This window comes from Phoca vitulina, unplaced genomic scaffold, assembly GCF_004348235.1.
Source record: "Phoca vitulina isolate PV1807 unplaced genomic scaffold, GSC_HSeal_1.0 scaffold13, whole genome shotgun sequence".
In the NCBI taxonomy this organism is placed as follows: domain Eukaryota; kingdom Metazoa; phylum Chordata; class Mammalia; order Carnivora; family Phocidae; genus Phoca; species Phoca vitulina.
The window spans coordinates 31,342,305-31,363,892 of NW_022589716.1; the positions used below are offsets into that span (position 1 = coordinate 31,342,305).

Below are 21,588 nucleotides of genomic sequence, written 5' to 3' on the forward strand. Positions count from 1 at the left end.
CCATTATCAACTAAAATTTAATTGCAAATTCTCTTCTTTTTTTGACTAGATTTTTTTTTAATTTATTAACATTTTTTTTTGTCAAAATGATCAGTGCCTTGGTGTTAAAATTAATGACTTACACAGAAAATTCATTTGGAATGTTATGGGTATATATGAGTTCTGAAAATTTATGTTTAAATTAATTAAAAACCTGTAAAATATTATTCTTTATTATAGCTCTCTTAAAATTTTACTGAAAGGATATGTGAGCATGATAAATAATGTAGCAAAGGCCAACATTTTCTTTAAGTGTATTGCTAAGACCTCCCAGTGTCTTCTGCTCTCATTATAGGCAGAGTTAATGTATCATTTTTATCTAAAAAATTTTGAATAATAAAATCATTTGATCATTTTAGAATTATAGAGAAAAAAATATTGGAAATCAAACCTAGATTGAGCTTCTACTCTCTTAAACAGCTAATTCACCTCTTACGTTGTTAACTACCTCCAAAGTATGGTATCGTTAAAATGAACACAGATGATATTATTTCCTGTTATTTAGTGTACACAGAACCAGAGCTGCAATATAGTGTTAAAACCGCCTGTGGTTTCTAAGACCTAGGTTAGCTGAAAAAGTAAGACCACGACTAAGTGGCATTCAATTTTGTTGTTAGGTTTCTGATGAAGTTGTTTACCTTTCCTTTTTAGGTCCACAATTGCTAAAATATATTTCTTACCTCAGGCGCTAGGAGCAATGAATGTCGCTAGGAAACCATTGTTCCTTATGGCAAAGTAACCACAGCATAAAGCTGCAAATATTTACTGAGTCTTTGTTTAATAACGTACTCTGATAGAAGTTGTGGAGAATTCAAATATAAGTAGGAGGGTCCTTTATCACGGGGAAAAAAACCGTCTTGCTTAGAGGTTAAAATGTACATGGATAAAAAAGAAGGAAGGAAGGAGAAGATGAGTGTTAAGTAGAAAGTATAAAACAGTAAGGAATATTTAGAGGACAATTATATGAATACACTGCAAACAGGGATTCCTAAAACGGAAGAGAGAAAAATGTGACAGAAGCATTTTTCGAATGGAGATTACAACTTTGTTTTAAAGCAAAGTGAGCCTGGATTCTAACTTCAACTGTAAAGTTAGGAGTAAAGGAGTGAGTACCTTTCATGGAATGTATTCATGGAATATATTCCTTAATAAACCACTAGCTTCTGTGTGCGGAGGACCAGAAAGGAGAGAACCTGCTGACTGGAAGCCCATTAAAGGATGTTTGGGATGTGACAAGGGAGTGATGGGTATGGGAGATGTTATCGAGGAATGAAGCAAGAATCTTCAATTTCATTGAAAAATATGATGGGGTACCCAGAGCAGAACAAGAGGCCAGCATAGTTTTAAGGATTCATTACTAGGAGATTAGGACTGATAATAAAATGACGCTAAAATACAAAATGAAAAACTTAGGTGGATGATGAGAAGTTCTTCACAGATATATTGAATTTAAGTTTGTGAAGGTACACTCCAGTGTCATATTTTTCCCTTGTCATTGGTTTTCAGATTTTGGAGTCATCTATATTCATTTGTACTTAGATATACTGATTTTCCTATAAAATTGTGGATTGTGCTATAGGACTACACAATTCCAACCTTATACGGATTATTATAACCCTTAGGTTATTTACTATTTTGGGATGAGTAATTTGTCAATGGTTTCCAAAATTTTGATCACATACATACCCTTGTTAGTAATAAAATTTGAGCTTGTGAACTCTAATACTGTACTTGTTTATAATGATATATATGGATACTATTTTCCAATAAAATATGCAATTTAAAAAAATATGTACTAAAAATTTGACAAGATAAATAGATATAAACAGAATTTTTAATATAGAATTTCCACCCCTGTGGATTATTTGGAGACACTGAGTTTTATCTGGCATTATTTAAATAGGTCCTATTTATTCATTTGATTGTCGCAAAAGGCCAGGAAATATAAATACATAGGTTCTAGCACACCCTCAAAGAAATGTTTATCTGTGCAAAAACGCTGATTATTTCTTGTATTAATGAGATATTACCCAGTTTCATTTTGTATGAGTGAGGTTAGGTATCCATTATAATAAGTCATTGCGGGCTAGCATTTTTAATTATTGATAGTGTAGTAGATGTTTGCCATTTTTTTTCTTTGAATAATTATCATTCTGTCCTCTGGCTAACTATTCCATTTCCATTCTGTGTGATTCTGATGAGGCTGTCAATCATAGTGATGTGGGAAACAAAGGCAGAAAATAATCATTAAATTTCCTTACTACCTAGAGACCACTGACAAGTCCTTGAGACAGGCAGAGGGACATTCCTCTAGGAGCTCAGCTGCCTCCATGTTAGTACTTTGCTAAAGGCAAAGACTAAGATTGCCCAACCCCCAGGATCCTGTAAGTCTACTTTAACTTATAAAAATTCCTTTGGAAACTTTATCGCACCCCAAGCATATGACCCACCGATATACATCTGAAGGGTCTCATGACTAAGGTTTTTATTAGATGGTAATAAATGACCTTTACCAACAATAGCTAGCCTTTGGGGAAACCTTGCTTCCGAATTCCTTAGAGACTTACGCTATCCCTAAGCCCCTCCCAACTTGAAAGCATGTAATGGGCCACTCCTCATGACCCCGATGCATCTCTTTCTGCCCACGGGTCCTGTCCCGGCGCTTTAATAAAACCACCTTTTTTGCACCAAAGACGTCTCAAGAATTGTTTCTTGGCCGTCGGCTTCAAAACCTGACAGTTTTCCTACATCAATAAGACCCTGCCCTTCCAGCTTAGTATGATTTTTGGCACAAACTATGTGTTCAATAAATGATAGAAATTATTACTATTGTTGTGGTTACAGTTACTTACTAGGATATATTGAGAGTCCCATATTTAGTCTTTGGAATAATAAACCAGGGTTCAACAAACCGTTTCTATAAAGGGGCACATAGTCTGTATTTTGGTTTTGATTATGTTACGTTCTCTGTCACAGCCAGTTAATTCTGCGGTTGTAGCACACAAGCAACCATAGACAATACAGAAATGAATGAGTGTGGTTGTGATCTAATAAAACTTCATTTGTGAAAACAGGAGGTGGATTGGATTTGATAGGCCATATACTCCCAATCCATAGAATAAAGTATATAAATTTTACTGAATGTCAATACGTACAAGTACATAGTGTGTGAATACAAAAATATGCATACATACTTGAAACTATTAGTAACTTTGCATATAAATAGTGTTTGTTTTCTGTTATTTCAGTCCCGCCCTCACAGGCTAAGGGATAGAAGAATAAGTAAGTATCTGGTTTTGTCCAGTGCCTCCTCCGCTTTCATTGCTTGGTTCATTATGATTCACTGATTGTGTTTTGTGCTTCATATTATAGATATAGGTGCGAACATATTATCTGGTACATATTGTAAAGATTTTATTTATTTATTTAAGAGAGAGTGAGAAAATTTGCGGGTGCATGAGCTGGGGGATGGGGCAGAGGGAGAGGGAAAGAGAGAATCTCAAGCAGATTCCAAGCTGAGTGGGGAGCCTGACATGGGGCTTCATTTCACGACCCTGAGATCATGACCTGAGCTGAAATCAAGAGTCGGACACTTATCACCTGAGCCACCCAGGTGCCCCTGGTGTATATTTTAGAATATTTACTTTTCTTAACTACAATGGTACCATAAGTTCTATAAAATTTCTTTTTTTAAAGTTTTTATTTAAATTCCAGTTAGCTAACATAAAGCATAATATTAGTTTAAAATTCCTTTACTTAAGAATAAAAGCCCTTTTTGGGTTCTAGAGGGGAGGGCGGTGGGGGGTGGGTTAGCCTGGTCGTGGGTATTAAAGACGTCACGTACTGAATGGAGCACTGGGTGTTATACGCAAACAATGAATCATGGAACACTACATCAAAAACTAATGATGTAATGTGTGGTGATTAACATAACATAATAATAATAAAAAAAGAATAAAACCCGTCTTTCAGGTAGAGGGTCTCCTAGTTCACTCACCCACTACCAGTGTTTTCCCTAAGGGTCTATAAAGGTACTCATCTCATTTCTCATGTCTCTCTTTTCAACCTTATCCCTCAAATAGTCAAAACAACTTGAATTGCCTTGTGGTCTCTTAGGGTCTTTCTGAGAAATGATTTATTACCCACCACTTTTATTTACAGAACGTAATGCTTTATTTTAATTTCTATTTTAATAAAAAGTTAAAAAGATTATACCATGTTTTTATACTTAAAAATATATTCCTTCTATGTACATTTTTCTCCATTTATCCTTCCTTGTTTCAAGAGTATTCAAGGCATTTATTTCATTATGCATACAGACCTATGTTATAACAAAATCCTTTCCCAGCCCTTGAAATAAATGCTTAGCCAGGTATTCTTCAGTTGTACTAGGAGGAGTAGCTATCTGCTTTCTGTCATCATAGACCAATCACAGGTCTTATTCCAACTTCATTTATTAATATTGAGTCATGGATGCAGCTCAGAATCCTTTGTCAGCAATTTTGTCTCCAAAAATTTGTGTTTAATTGTCTATTAAAAAAAAGGTGATGTATTTTGTAGCTAAAGGTAAACTCATTGATTCTCATCTCAGAAAACAATTATAGAGTTGGTTTGTTTCCTTGATAAATTGTTTCTTATATGTATAGTAATCAAGAACAAGGACACAAATGAAAATGTAATTGTTACTACTCTGTGGTGTATTATGCAATTTTCTCTTCTTCTATTAATTGTCAGATCAAACATTACGTCAAATGAGGGAAATGGCATTAATGGGGGTACAGATTAAATTGTGGGAAACTAATGATGGCAGCAACTTCTTTCTCACTCTTTCTGTGGAAAGATGTAATTTATTTCCTCTCTCCTTGAATTTGAGTTGGCCTTGTGGCTTTGTAACTAGTATAATATAGTAGAAGTGACACTGTGCCAGTTCTGAAAGGACTATCAGGTCCCATTTTATCTTGCTTGGAATGTTTGCTCTAGGGTGAGTCAACTGCCATGTAAGAAGTGAATACCCTAAAGCACCAGGCTGTGAGCAAGCCCAGTCTAGCCACATCCTTATAGCACTTAAACATTATGCATTTTAAATTGAGTAGGTTATTCATTCAGATGTTACCTTAAACAAAGAACAAATTAACATTTCTTTTCATTAATTTTTATAGCAAACATTTATTGAGTGCAGTTAAGGATATAGAGATCAAAGGTAGAAGAAATCCCTGTTATGATTACAATCTGGGAGACAGAAGTGAGCACACAAAAGTAATATTATAGGTAATATAACAGAAAAATGTACAGTGTACAAGTTGGAACACTAAGCAAGAAATGCTAATTCTATCCAGAGGTATGGTATCTAGCATACTCTTTGCATATTATTACTATTATTATTATTATATTTTATGTGTATTGTTATTAATAAGAAAAGCAACTCCCATATAATGAGCACAGTTCTGATGCCAGATATTATGTAAGTGGTATACTACACTGCTTCTACCTGAGAAAGGAATAAGGAATTATGAATGATATACTTCTAAAAATTTTCATCCCAAACTGATTATCTCAAAGTAGTATGACACTTAAATAGTTCAATTTCTCAGGGAAAGGAAATAACTAGATTATAAAATGGGATAGCTCTTCAAAAAGCAAACTTATTGATGATAGTTTCCTAGATTGTTATATAGTTAGATAGAAATATTTAAGTTTCATCGTTGACCTCTAGATGCTAACATCAGAAAGGACAACATTGTCTTCCAACAAAAATCCCTATTATTCTTCTTACTGATAGAAATTTGTATTGAATGAACTTGTCTCATTAAGGCAGCTCTTATAATAACATATAGCAAATGCTAACAATGTCTCTGAATAAAGTCTCTCTTCTGAATAGCCTTACTGAAGGGGATAATTTGTAAAATCAATTTAATTGTGTGAAGATGAGAGTACTGGAAATGTAACTTTTAAAATACTTGAAAATAATTTGAATGTTTTAGTTTTTGAGATTTCACTTCAAATTTGCTTTTTTTACTTTCTCGTAGATAATATAAATATAAATCTTTAGCACTTTGGGCAGTTATTTCAAAGTTGGAATAAAAAGTCTGAATTCAGTGTGTCTTGCTTAAATTAATTTGTTTCTTTCATAGGGTTGAGTTCCAGATCCACCACTTTCGAGGAATGTGATCTTATGCCAGTCACTTGCCTTTCTTGCATGCACCTCATTGCAGATCAAAGGATATAGTACATGCTTTTGGTTTTCAAAGCCATTTTGGCAAAGACACTCATTCTTTAAATCACTGTTTACTCAGAAGCCAGAAATGTAAAGCATATAACCTTAGGGATACTTGAAGGACTTCTAATCAGTACAGTTTTATATTTTAATGTATAATAAGAGACTTTGCAACAATATAAAAATTACTTTTTTCTTGGTACATAACAAAGAAGAAACTTTGAGTTTGGCTATACTTGCTTTTCATCTTTTCTTCCCACAATACTGGCTAACTTCAATTCCTACATATGGAAAGGATTTCAAAATTCTCTCTTAAATAGATGTCTAATTAAAAATTTTAAATTTAAAAACCATCCCATTGAAAGGAGAAGCATGTGGATGTAGGATAAAATGAACAGATGAACATGAATGTGTTAGATAGCGTATCAGTTGTAGATGTTACACAAAGGAAGAGCCTCATTTCCAAGTAAGTTTGAGAGATACTCAGTGATTAGGAAGTCAAATAGGTTTCTTTATTGCAGGACTTCTCAGAGCCTTGGATATTGATGTACATTGTATTACTTTGGTTAAAGATTTGTAGTATTCTCCAAAGTTAGCCAGCAAACCACTGAACTTGGGGAAAGATGGAAATGTGTTCTATTCATCATTTTATCCTCAGTGCCTCCTATAATATCTGCCACTTAATTGATACTCAATACATAAGAGTTGATTAAATTGAAATAATATCTGAGTTTTAATCCCTTTGGCACAACTAAGTAGCTTTTTCACTAACCTCTTTTCTCTGGTACTATTTCTGTTATATAAGAGACTTTAAAAAAAGACAAAATCAAAGCAAGCATGAAATAAACAAATAAAAACCTGAGGTTGTAGGCAATTGATTTTCTGAAAATTTTGATCTGAACTTTCCTTGTATTCTAAGATCTAGAGAAGAGTTTCATGCTCAAGTGGGCAAGTTGTGTCCCATTTAGGAAGAAAAATATGTTTAACTGTCAGTGTCTCACCCCATCTGTTTTCTTATTTCTTACTACTTTCTATGTAAGTTATGCTTAAAATACACTTGTCCATTTTTAATGGACTTCATTCTGGAAAGGATGTTATGTTGAATTTCATTTTTAAGCTTATTCCGAGTAAATTACATTTTTTTCTCTGTAAGTTCATTACGATTAAAAGTTAATATAGGAAAAAATTCTGTTTACTGTTATTGACACTTATGTACCAGGTGCTATTCTAAATATAGTACATTTATCATAATATCTAATTTTATTTTATTCTCCCAATATTGCAAGAGATAGATTTTACTGTCTTTATTTTCTTGATGAGGATAAAATTTGAAGATCAGAAACATTAAGGAAATTTTCCAAAGATGCATAGCTAGAGATTTATAGAGTTGAGATGTAGATTTACTTTTATACTGACTCAAAAATCACACACCCTTAAATAATAAATAAGTAGAAATTTGAAATACAGAAATCAAAATTCCTCTCCCCTCCTGGCTTCGTCAGGACTTCATTACTCTGAGACATCACTGGAAAGAAGAAAATGCCTTCTATATTAAAACCCCTCACCTCATCATGAATTTGTACACTATTCCAGTTTTACCTCCAAAGTGATAGATGAGTTCAAACAGACAGAAGGTGAGGGATTGGAATATTAATATCTAAGGTCTCAAATGATTTTCTCCCTCCTATGACAGTATTGAATGAGCTTAAACTAATGTTAGCATGAAGATGTTCAAAACATCATTCATTGTGGGGAAAAGGGAATCAATACTAACTTTAGGATCTTCCCTCTTACTTAAAGCTTTAATTCACTTCTCTGTACAACTTACATAGCCCAAACAGCTAATAAATTTCATTTAATAATATTGCCTATGAATTTTACATATCCATCTTTTATTGTTCCATCAGTCATTTCATTCATGCCTCCATTCATTCACCAAATATTTATTGAGGACCTATCATGTGCTGGCACTCTGAGATGCATCAGTGAAGAGAAAGGACAAAAATCCATGACCTAATGGAATTCAAGTTTTATTGGAGTACAGACACACCATAAATAAAATGAATCTGCTAATTTTATAGCACATGAAAATATGGCAAGTTTTATGGGAGAAGATAACTCAGAGAAGGCAGATAAGGAATTTTGGAGAATAAGGGTGAATTTTACATTGAATATTCAGATAAGAACTTGCTGGAAAGGTGACAATTGAACAAATACATGAAAGAGGTGAAGAAATGAGCCAGTTGGATATCTGAAGGAAGAACATTCCAGGTGGAGGGAACAGCAAGGTGGCAACTGGGTTAAAAGCATTATCATGAGGAAAAGAGTACTAGAGAGATGGAAAAGCCATCATAATTGCAGTGCAAAAGCCATCACAGGCACAGTGTGTAAGAGGTAGCTCTCCATCTAACTTTGGACTTGGCTGAGCTTCTGTCTTCTTTGATCAATGAAATCTGGTGGAAATGATGCTGTGTCACTTATGAAACTAGATCACAAAAGTCATACAACCTCCCCCATTCTCTTGGGAACCTCATGATAGAGAAAGCCAACTGCCATGTAAGAAATCTGACCGCCCAGAAGCTGCTGTATTGGAGAAACCACATGGAAAGATCTGATAAGTGAGACAGAGAGATACCTGATGAGCCCCAGTGGTTCCAGTCTCCAGATATTCTTGTTATCCCAGCTCAGGCATCAAATCTGTGAGTGAGGAAGGCTTCAAGATGACATCAGCCCCAGCCTCCATCTGGCTGCAATCATGTGGGAAATCTCAAACCCAAACAACCTGTTCCCAGGACTTTGAGAAGCAGTTAAAATGATTATTATTTTTTTAAGTCTCACTGTTTTGGAATTGTTACATAATAACTGAAATGAGTAGCTTTTGAGTATTTTGAGCAAAAGATGATAAAACATTATTTGTGTTTTAACAAGATTTCTCTGGCTTTGTGAGGGGCAAGAGGGAACCAGGGGATTACTTTAATTATCCAGGCAAAAGATGTTAGTGGCTTGGATCATAATGTAGCAGCAACAGTTTTCAGAAGGAATGTAATTTGAAGGTACATGCAAAAGCTTTACCTCATAGATTGGATGTAGGGTATAAGATAAACGGTTGAATAAAAGCTGTCTCCAAGAATTTTGAGCATCTGACACAATGTGGCTCTCATTTAGTGAGTTGTGGGAAGAATATGGGATTGGCTGGTTTAAAGGTGAAAAATCAGGATCTGAGTTTTGGACTTGTTAAGTTTTACATGTCTGTTCAACATCAAAGTGGAAGAAACAAGGAAAGAGATACATGTATGAGCCTAACATTCCTAGGAGAGGTCCTATCTGGAGATATAAATGTGGAAGTTGCCAGTGTATAGAAAACATTGAGCCAGGAAACTTGATGAAAGCAAAAAGGTAGAAAAGGAAGACCAAGAACTCAGGCACTTCAATTTTAAAAAGACAGCAAGATGAGCTGGGTCGGTCCAGCAAGGGTGTTTAAAAGAAAAGGACCCAAGAGGTCAGAGAAGAACTAAGAGAGAATGATGTTCAAGGAAACCAAGTAGAAGTAGTAGTGATGCATGAACCAAGACTAGCAGTCATTATGACACTGAATACCCAGAAAACAATGTGAAGATTTAGAATTGATTTTGTTGGGCACCTGGGTGGCTCAGTTGGTTAAGCGACTGCCTTCAGCTCAGGTCATGATCCTGGAGTCCCTGGATCGAGTCCCGCATCAGGCTCCCTGCTCAGCGAGGAGCCTGCTTCTCCCTCTAACCCTCCCCCTTCTCATGTACTCTCTCTCTCTCTCTCTCTCATTCTCGCTCTCTCAAATAAATAAATAAATAAAATCTTAAAAAAAATAAAAAATAAAATTGATTTTGTCTTCATTCAAGAATGGTGACAACCAATACCGGCATCTTGAGTCCATTCTATGTGTAGGTGCCAGAATAACAGATATTCTCAATTATAACTGTAATTTCAGAAATTGGTGGAGGCTTGGCAGGAACTTGGAACATTTTGCTAGGGATGATAAATAAATAAGAGGAAGGTTAGGAAAGGATGTTTTGCATTCTCCTCTGTTGGTTGAGTGTTGGGGGGCATCCGCTACCATAATATCTATTCTCTTTTAAGTGGGGACTTTTATGTAGGGCACTGAGGTTGTATCAATCTTTACTGTTTGTATTGACAGCTCACATGATCATTAGGGATACTATATTTGTCTCACATGCTAATGTGGTCATACATTTCAGTATATAAGCTGCAGAAATAAATTAGTTCAACCATCCTATAAAGTGGGCTTTACTTTATAAGTGGAACAATTACACTTCACTTTGCCTATTTTTCTCTGCTGTGTTGCCTCATGTGTTTATTTTAATCAGCATGGGTTGTCACAGTCCTGTTATTTTACCCCTAAAGGGTGTTGGTGTTAAATATAATGTAAAATCTGAAAAAATAACACACAATAATACACACATAAAACCGGTTTTGAAAGACGCTCCCTAAGGGTTGTATTTGCTATTAAATGTTCTCTTTTCAAGTGAACAGCTAATTAATATGCCTCATGGTTAGAATGTAAAACTTGCTTCATTAAGAAGAGACTTTGGGAATTAAAACCATCCTTTTCTCTCCCAATGTATAAAAGATAAATTTAAAATTTAGATTCCATGTTTTACTCGTTATTAAGAATTGATAATGTACACAACACATGTGAAAGCCAATTATCTAAGAGCAGTTTTAGGTTCACAGCAAATTGAGATGAAGGTGTATACATTTATTATATAGCTCCTGACCCCATGCATGCATTACCTCCTCCATTATCAACATCCCCTCCCAGGTGGTACATTTGTTATAATTACTGAACCTTCACTGACACATCATCATCACCTACAATCCATGGCTCACCTTAAGGCTCACTCTTGGCATTCCACATTCTCTGCATTTGGACAAATGTATAATGACATGTATCCTTCATTATAGTATTATACAGAGTATTTTGACTGCCCTAAAAATCCTCTGTGCTCTGCCTGTTTATGCCCTTCATTTTTAAAGGATAATTTTGCAAGGTTAAGAATCCTAGGTTAGTGGGTTTTAAATATTCCACTTAACTCTCTTCCTGCTTGCATAGTTTCTGAGGAGAAGTTAGATGTAGTTCTTATTTTTGCTCCTGTATAGGTAAGGTTTCCCCACAACTCCCATCCCCCACCCTCTGGCTTCTTTCTTTCCTTTAGCTTTATTTTCTGCATTTTGACTAGGTGTAGATGTTTATCATTTATCCTGCTTGGTGTTCCTGAGCTTCCTGGATCTGGAGTTTGGTATGTGACATTAATTTGGGGAGATTCTTATATATTATTACATCAAATACTTCTGTTGCTTCCTGTCTTTCTTCTTCTGGTATTCCTGTTGCATATGTGTTAAACATTTTGCAATATTCTGCTCTTCTTGTTCTGTTCTTCTTCTTTAAAAATCTATTTTTCTTTCTTTTTTTCAGTCTTGGCAGTTTCTACAAAGGTATCCTTATGCTCAGAGATTCTTTCTTCAACCATGTCCAATTTTCTAATGAGCCCATCAAAGGCATTTTCATTTCTGTTTTGGTGTTTTTGATATCTATCATTTCCTTTTAGTTCTTCATTAGGATTTCCACCTCTCCTTTATATCGTCCATTTGTTCTTGCATACTGTCTACTTTATCATTTAGATCCCTTAGCATATTATTTGCAATTGTGGTAAATTCTCAGTCTGACCATTCTAACACCCCTGACATATCTGAGTCTGGTTCTAATGCTTGCTCTGTCTCTTCATTTTCTGCCTTTCAGGATGTCTTGTAATATTTTCTTCAAAGACAGTCATGATGTACCGGGTAAAAGGAACTGATGTAAATAGGTGGTGAAGTGTGAGGAGGGAAGCATTCTATATTCCTGTGATTCAGTCTTTCAGTCTTTAAGTGAGCCTGTGCTCCTGGACTATGATCTTAACATGTACTTCTCAGTTATTGTCTTCTCCCATCCCCCACATGGGGCAGGAGGGCTAAGAGTGGCCTGGAGCTGTGTATTTCCTTTCTTCTATGAGAAAGGTTATAAGAGGTTGGAATTGAGCATTTCCCTTCCTCCATATGCAAGGCTAGAGCGGTTGAAATTGGGTATTTTTCTTTCCCCAGGTTGATTAGGCTCTGAAAACAAACAAACAAACAAATAATAGTTTAGATTCTGGTAAAATAGTTTCTCTTGAGGGCAGATAATGTTACAAAGAAAAGAATGTTCTGGCATACTTCACAATAGTTCCTTCTCCTCTCACTCTGCCAGAAGTACCAGGGGATTTTTCTCTATATTAACTGTGAGACTCTAGTCCAGGTCTCATAGGTAAAATTCACAGAAGTAGGTGGGCCGCCCATTGACTGGGCCCATTGGGGTTGTTAACTCTGAGAGTTAAACATCCTGAGCCTCCAGCAATTCATTGATTATAGTTTAGGCTTTCCTGTTCTGCTAAACTATTACTAAATAGTTATAGTTACTAGATAATAGTTACTAAAAAATTATGCTGCATTAAGTTTTGTTGACAGAAATGGTTATGTTTAGTATGGAAAATAGAAAATCTAAGTGGGAGTGAGGGCAGAAATGATAGTGTCAAATACCTAAAGTACCTATGGAAATAGATTTATATTTTTTCTATGTGGCCCCATGGGCCATGAAAGAAAACTCTAAGGTTATAAAATTCAAGTCAAGTCAGGGAATTTTTTTTTCTAACTCCCAGATATTTTTTTATTTTTATTTTTTTATTAACATATAATGTATTATTTGTTTCAGAGGTACGGGTCTGTGATTTGTCAGTCTTACACAATTCACAGTGCTCACCATAGCATATACCCTCCCCAAAGTCCATCACCCAGCCACTCCATCCCTCCCATTGCCCTCCACTCCAGCAACCCTCAGTTTGTTTTCTATGGTTAAGAGTCTCTTATGGTTTGTCTCCCTCTCTGGTTTTGTCTTGTTTCATTTTTCCCTCCCTTTCTCTATGATCCTCTGTCTTGTTTCTCAAGTTCCTCATATCAGTGAGATCATATCATACATGTCTTTCTCTGATTGACTTATTTCGCTTAGCATAATAACCTCTAGTTCCATTCAGGTCATTGCAAATGGCAAGATGTCATTTTTTTTTTTTGATGGCTGCATAATACTCCATTGTGTGTTTGTGTGTGTGTGTGTGTATGTGTGTGTACACACACCACATCTTCTTTATCCATTCATCTGTTGATGGACATCTTGGCTCTTTCCATAGTTTGGCTATTGTGGACATTGCTGCTATAAACATTGGGGTGCATGTTCCCCTTCGGATCACTACATTTGTATCTTTGGGGTAAATACCCAGTAGTGCAATTGCTGGGTCATAGGGCAGCTCTATTTTCAACTTTTTGAGGAACATCCCTACTGTTTTCCAGAGTGGCTGCACCAGCTTGCATTCCCACCAACAGTGTAGGAGGGTTCCCCTTTCTACGCATCCTCATCAATATCTGTCATTTCCTGACTTGTTAATTTTAGCCATTCTGACTGGTGTGAGGTGGTATCTCATTGAGGTTTTGATTTAGATTTCCCTGATGTCGAGTGATGTTGAGCACTTTTTCTTGTGTCTGTTGGCCATTTGGATGTCTTATTTGGAAAAATGTCTGTTCATGTCTTCTGCCCATTTCTTGATTGGATTCTTTGTTCTTTGGGTGTTGAGTTTGATAAGTTCTTTATAGATGATATGATACTTTATGTGTAAAACCCAAAGACTCCACCCCAAAACTGCTAGAACTCATACAGGAATTCAGTAAAATGGCAGGATATAAAATCAATGCACAGAAATCAGTTGCATTTTTATACAAAAACAACAAGACAGAAGAAAGAGAAATTAAGGAGTTGATCCCCTTTACAATTACACCCAAAACCATAAGATACCTAGGAATAAATCTAACCAAAAAGGCAAAGAATCTGTACTCAGAAAACTATAAAATACTCATGAAAGAAATCGAGGAAGACACAAAGAAATAGAAAAACATTCCATGCTCATGGATTGGAAGAACAAATACTGTGAAAATGTCTATGCTGCCTAGAGCAATCTACACATTTAATTCAATCCTTATCAATTTTTTCACAGAAATGGAACAAATAATCCTAAAATTTGTATGGGACCAGAAAGGACCCCAAATAGCCAGAGGAATGTTGAGAAAGAAAAGCAAAGCTGGTGGCATCACAATTCCGGACTTCAAGCTCTATTACAAAGCTGTAATCATCAAGACAGTACGGTACTGGCACAAAAACAGACACATAGATCAATGGAACAGAATAGAGAGCCCAGAAATGGACCCTCAACTCTATGGTCAACTAATCTTTGACAAAGCAGGAAAGAATGTCCAATGGAAAAAAGACAGTCTCTTCAACAAATGGTGTTGGGAAAATTGGACAGCCACATGCAGAAGAATGAAACTGGACCATTTCCTTACACCACACACAAAAATAGACTCAAAATGGTTGAAAGACCTAAAGGTAAGACAGGAGTCCATCAAAATCCTTGAGGAGAACACAGGCAGCAACCTCTTCGACCTCAGCCACAGCAACTTCCTCCTAGAAACATCACCAAAGGCAAGGGAAGCAAGGGCAAAAATGAACTATTGGGACTTCATCAAGATAAAAAGCTTTTGCACAGGAAAGGAAACAGTCAACAAAACCAAAAGACAACCGACAGAATGGGAGAAGATATTTGCAAATGACATATCAGATAAAGGGCTAGTATCCAAAATCTATAAAGAACTTGCCAAACTCAACACCCAAAGAACAAATGATCCAATCAAGAAATGGGCAGAAGACATGAACAGACATTTTTCTAAAGAAGACATCCAAATGGGCAACAGACACATGAAAAAGTGCTCAACATCACTCGGCATCAGGAAAATCCAAATCAAAACCTCAATGAGATACCATCTCACACCAGTCAGAATGGCTAAAATTAACAAGTCAGGAAATGACAGATATTGGCGAGGATGTGGAGAAAGAGGAACCCTCCTACACTGTTGGTGGGAATGCAAGCTGGTGCAACCACTCTGAGAAACAGTATGGAGGTTCCTCAAAAAGTTGAAAATAGAGCTACCCTACAACCCAGCAACTGCACTATTGGGTATTTACCCCAAAGATACAAATGTGATCTGAAGGGGAACATGCACCCCGATATTTATAGCAGCAATGTCCACAATAGCCAAACTATGGAAAGAGCCAAGATGTCCATCGGCAGATGAATGGATAAAGAAGATGTGGTATATATATACAATGGAATATTATGCAGCCATCAAAAAATGAAATCTTGCCATTTGCAACGATGTGGATGGAACTAGAGGGTATTATGCTAAGCAAAATAAGACAATCAGAGAAAGACATGTATCATATAATCTCACTGATATGGGGAATTCTTAATCTCAGGAAACAAACTGAGGGTTGCTGGAGTGGTGGAGGGTGGGAGGGATGGGGTGGCTGGGTGATAGACATTGAGGAGGGTATGTGCTACGGTGAGTGCTGTGAATTGTGCAAGACTGATGAATCACAGACCTGTTCCTCTGAAACAAATAATACATTATATGTTAAAAAAAAAAAAAAGAAGAAGATAATAGGAAGGGAAAAATGAAGGGAGGGAAATTGGAGGGGGAGACGAACCATGAGAGACTATGGACTCTGAGAAACAAACTGAGGATTCTAGAGGGGAGGAGTTTGGGGGGGTAGATTAGCCTGGTGATGGGTATTAAAGAGGGCACGTATATGCAAACAATGAATCATGGAACACTACATCAAAAACTAATGATGTAATGTATGGTGATTAACAAAACATAATAAAGTAGAATTAAATTAAAATAGACTCAAAATGGATGAAAGACCTCAATGTGAGACAGGAATCCATCAAAATCCTTGAGGAGAACACAGGCAGCAACCTCTTCGACCTCAGCCGCAGCAACCTCTTCCTAGAAACATCGCCAAAGGCAAGGGAAGCAAGGGCAAAAATGAACTATTGGGACTTCATCAAGATAAAAAGCTTTTGCACAGGAAAGGAAACAGTCAACAAAACCAAAAGACAACCGACAGAATGGGAGAAGATATTTGCAAATGACATATCAGATAAAGGGTTAATATCCAAAATCTATAGCTCCCAGATATTATCAGAATGAATGGATAATCTTGGGAAGTATTTAACGTTTACTTTTTGTGCTACTCAAGCCGTCTGGTAAACCACTCAGTGAAGATACTGTCAAATGGATCTGAGCATTGAATGAGAGTATATTCTGGAGCAGTCATTCTTATTTTTATGTTAAAGAGTAAATTTTTCACATTAGGATTATTGGCAGAGATGGAAGGACTCAAAATTGCATTAACTGTATTATCTATTGATAAACAATAGTGGAATCACCACTAGAGAATGACACAGTGTTTGGAAAGTATCCAGTTACAACTGGCCTCGTTTTTTGACTCTTCATCATTGGGATACCATTTGAGTAGAACTGTTTATTTTCCTGGATGCACTTTCTCAAACATTCAGGTTGGATAAATATAACGTTTTCAGAACCATCTTGAAATTTTACTAACTACTTACAACAAGAGTTATTTCAGTATCCATTTGACAATGTTCTCAACATTCTGTGTGACAGGCATTGCTGGTAACAATATATCTCTGTTTGGGAGGACAAGACAATAGCCACATCAGTCAAAAATTTTTAACTGCAGGTGCATTACTTCCCAGGTAGTAATATCACTTTGGTTGTAACATCTGACCTTTGACCTCAGCATATTTTTAATTGTATAATAAATTAACATATAGTAAAGGAGATACTGCTTCAAAATGGCAGCCGTGTATTTGCTATTTAAACTTTTAAAAAGTTTTATTATTTCAAAATTAAAAAATCCCTAATAGTTCCAAAGTAGAATGATATTAGACATATTTAGAACTATTTTAGATTAATATTTAGAACAGGATTAGCCAAATATAATGCTGTCTGTGTTGGTAGGATGTCTGGTATGCTTCTAGGTAGACTTGATCCGTATGTTCTGGAAAATTTACATGAGTTCTTTGTACTGAATATATGTTACTTTTTTCTGAAAGGATTAAGGTGAAGATAAACAGGTGTATGAGTTGCTCAAAATGCATAAAAACTAATAGTGATCAGAGTCCATCGTCTCTCATGGTTCCTCTCCCCCTCCGATTCCCCCCCCTTCATTCTTCCCCTCCTGCTACATTCTTCTTCTTTTTTTCTTTCTTAACATATATTGCATTATTTGTTTCAGAGGTACAGATCTGAGATTCAACAGTCTTGCACAATTCACAGCGCTTACCAGAACACATACCCTCCCCAGTGTCCATCACCCAGTCACCCCATCCCTCCCACCCCACCCCCCACTCCAGCAACCCTCAGTTTGTTTCCTGAGATTAAGAATTCCTCATATCAGTGAGGTCATATGATACATGTCTTTCTCTGTTTGACTTATTTCGCTGAGGATTCTAGAGGGGACGGGGGTGGGAGGATGGGTTAGCCTGGTGATGGGTATTGAGGAGGGCACGTTCTGCATGGAGCACTGGGTGTTATGCACAAACAATGAATCAGGGAACACTATATCTAAAACTAATGATGTAATGTATGGGGATTAACATAACAATAAAAAAAATAAAAAAAAACTAATAGTGATCATTTTTTTACATCTCATTATGTCGTTAACATCTTGGGATTTCCTCTTTACTACAAATAATCTATTTCAATATGTACTTGCTTTATTGTAATATATGTTTTAAAATACATATGCATAACTTAAATATTTATAAGTTCAAATAGATATTTTAGTGTTATAACCCTCAAGGAAACTGGGGTTTCTTCCCTGGAGTGTGGCAAAATCAGAGTTAGCAATTATTGTTTTTAAGTTTCTGTATTTTAGTCATACAATCTGGCAGATTGCAAGCATACTGTTTTTCTGTTGGAAATGGAAAAATGCTCATGATGTTGTCTTAGGCAAGGCTTCCAGCCTAAAAGGGCAGGATATATCTGAGCTGCTAATTTTGCCAGTTCAGACTTTATCCTCTTTGTGGAGAAAATCAGAGGGATATCAGCTGATGCCAGTGCCAATTACAGAAATGTTATAGTTGATGCCTTTGAAAGTCTTATGTTAATTTGACACTTCATTAGTTGGAAATTTTTCCCCTTGTTTCCAGCTTCCACCTTCCCAGTTTAAATCTAGAAAACAACCACAGTAACAGCATCTTTGTCAGCTACTTCACATTTGGAGAACTGAACACTGTAACTCAGCTTGGGGGAAGGTGATAACATTGGACTGATTCATCTTCTGAGCCTTTTGTTGAGGGTAGTTACTAGTAATTGGACTACTTCTATGTGCAGAATCCGTGGGTTAGCTTCCCCCTCTGATGGAAAAAACCTGGAGTTTGCTGGCTAGCTAGCAAATGCAAAATTAAGCAATTTTGCTGGGAGCTAAATATATACAGTTAAGTGTGTGTGACTATTACACAGCTACAGAAAGATCCACATGCCAGTTTATTTGCTTATGGTGTTTTGGAAAATGGAATCCTTTAGAGAGAGAGAAAGAGAAAGCACAGACTTTCAACTCCATTGATTTTAATTAAGCCTACCATAGCCTGGCAAACACTGTAAAATTCATGAATCTGATGAGACAAGAGATTACACAATAGGTACAGGGACCAGTGGCTAGTCCTTAATTACCAGAAATTGACAAGACAATGACCTGTCAAGTTAATGGAAATTATTTTTCATAAAGCCTGGATGGTATGGCAGCATGATATTAAGGTTTAGAGGAAAAAGAAGCCTGGACTAAAAAAAAAAGTTCCTTGTCATTATTAATGAGTATGTATGAAAAGATAGAGACATAGAAAATGCTGATGATGTATTAAGTGGAAAAAAGAGAAGGTAGAAAATAGTATAATCTGTGTGTTTCCATATTAGTGAATCTTTTTAAATTGAAGTATAGTTGACATACATCATTACATTAGTTTCAGGTGTACAACAAAGTGATTCAGCAACTTTATATATTATGCTATGCTCACCACCCTGTCACCATACAATGTTATGACAATAACATTGACTATATTCCCTGTGCTGTACCTTTCATCCCTATGGCTTATTCCATAACTGGAACTTTGTATCTCCCACTCCCCTTCACCCAGTTGCCCATTCCCCAACCCCTCTCTTCTCTGGCAACCATCAGTTTGTTTTCTGTATTTACGAGTCTGTTTCCGCTTCTTGTTGTTGTTGGTTAGTTGATTTATAATCATTTGTTTTGTTTTTAGATTCCACATGTAAGTGGAACTATTTGGTATTTATCTTTGTCTGACTTACTTCACTTAGCATAATACCCTCTAGGTCCATCCATGTTGTTGCAAATGGCAACCCCTCATTCCTTTTTATGACTGGGTAATATTCCATTCTATATATCTATTTTGGTGAAATTTAGATACACAGAACCATTTTGATATGTTCCACTAATGCAGGATGTATATATATAGTCACTTATCTTTTATTTAGTGGGTTTTTTTTTCCAGGTAATCATTAGATTGCCCTATCTGCTGTGCTAGAAAAGAATCTGGTATTGCTTCTCTGCCGTTTTGCCAAACACAGAAAGATCTGTGTCTGAACAGTGCACCAGTGCCATTCTTTTTCAATGCACCCAGTGTTACTGTCAAAGGCTGGTCATGTAAAGCTTCACACTTGTCTACTGCTACTGGGTTAATCTTGCTGGTTGAAGCCCCAGGCAGAGTGGTGCCCATAAAGCATCAGTAATAGAGTCCCGTGTTCTATCCTTACTCTACAACACACAATGATGGAGTTAGTAAGACTGGGTTTGGAGGAGTTTTAGCAAGAGAACTCTGCTGGCTCAGCCACCACAAATTCTTGTTCTTCTGAGCTGGTCCCAAGTCACTGGGTTAAACCATCATGGATTATATCAGTATGTATCTCTAATTTCACATCCAGGGTGTAGTGACTGGAATCTAAGTCCCTTTTCTCTTCTGTTTCTAATAGCCTGCTTTCTCCCTGTATTGCCCACATTTTGCTTTCTAATCAGTTATGTCTAATTTCAGGATAATGAATGGCCAACAGTCTTAAATTCACATATCACAGAGGACAAAAGTTAGCACTTAAAAGATAAGTAAAAATCAGCATCTCTGATTTAAAAACAAAACAGAAGCAAACAAGCCCCTAAAAATCATAAATCATCTATTGATTCAGTGATCTAAGTTTCTGTCTTCATATGTACATGCACTTAAAAAATATCAAGATACTAAACTGATAAGAACAGATACTACACTTGATCTTAGCCAAAAGGCCGAGAAGCGATCAAGAACCATATGATCCTCACAGTAGATGCAGAAAAAGCATTTGACAAAGTGCAGCATCCTTTCTTGATCAAAACTCTTCAGAGTATAGGGATAGAGGGTACATACCTCAATATCATAAAAGCCATCTATGGAAAACCCACAGCAAATATCATTCTAGATGGGGAAAAACTGAGAGCTTTCCCCCTAAGGTCAGGAACGCGGCAGGGATGTCCACTATCACCACTGCTATTCAACATGGTACTAGAAGTCCTAGCCACAGCAATCAGACAACAAAAAGAAAAATAAAAGGCATCCAAATCGGCAAAGAAGAAGTCAAACTCTCACTCTTTGCAGATGATATGATACTTTATGTGTAAACCCCAAAGACTCCACCCCAAAACTGCTAGAACTCCTACAGGAATTTAGTAAAGTGGCAGGATATAAAATCAATGCACAGAAATCAGTGGCATTCCTATACACCAACAACAAGACAGAAGAAAGAGAAATTAAGGCATTGATCTCATTTACAATTGCACCCAAAACCGTAAGATACCTAGGAATAAATCTAACCAAAGAGGCAAAGAATCTGTACTCAGAAAACTATAAAATACTCGTGAAAGAAATTAAGGAATACACAAAGAAATGGAAAAACGTTCCATGCTCATGGATTGGAAGAACAAATATTGTGAAGATGTCAATGCTACCTAGAGCAATCTACACATTCAATGCAATCTCTATCAAAATACCATCCACGTTTTTCAAAGAAATGGAACAAATAATCCTAAAATTTGTATGGAACCAGAAAAGACCCCAAATAGCCAGAGGAATGCTGAAAAAGAAAAGCAAAGCTGGCGGCATCACAATTCCGGACTTCAAGCTCTACTACAAAGCAGTAATTATCAAGACAGTACGGTACTGGCACAAAAACAGACACATTGATCAATGGAACAGAATAGAGAGCCCAGAAATGGACCCTCAACTCTATGGTCAACTAATCTTTGACAAAGCAGG

The 21,588-nt window shown here is 36.3% G+C and overlaps 1 pseudogene; it reads right to left on the bottom strand.

Moving 5' to 3' along the window:
• Positions 1-20,478: 20,478 nt before the first annotated feature.
• On the bottom strand, positions 20,479-20,597 carry LOC116637272 (annotated as a pseudogene).
• Positions 20,598-21,588: the final 991 nt, after the last annotated feature.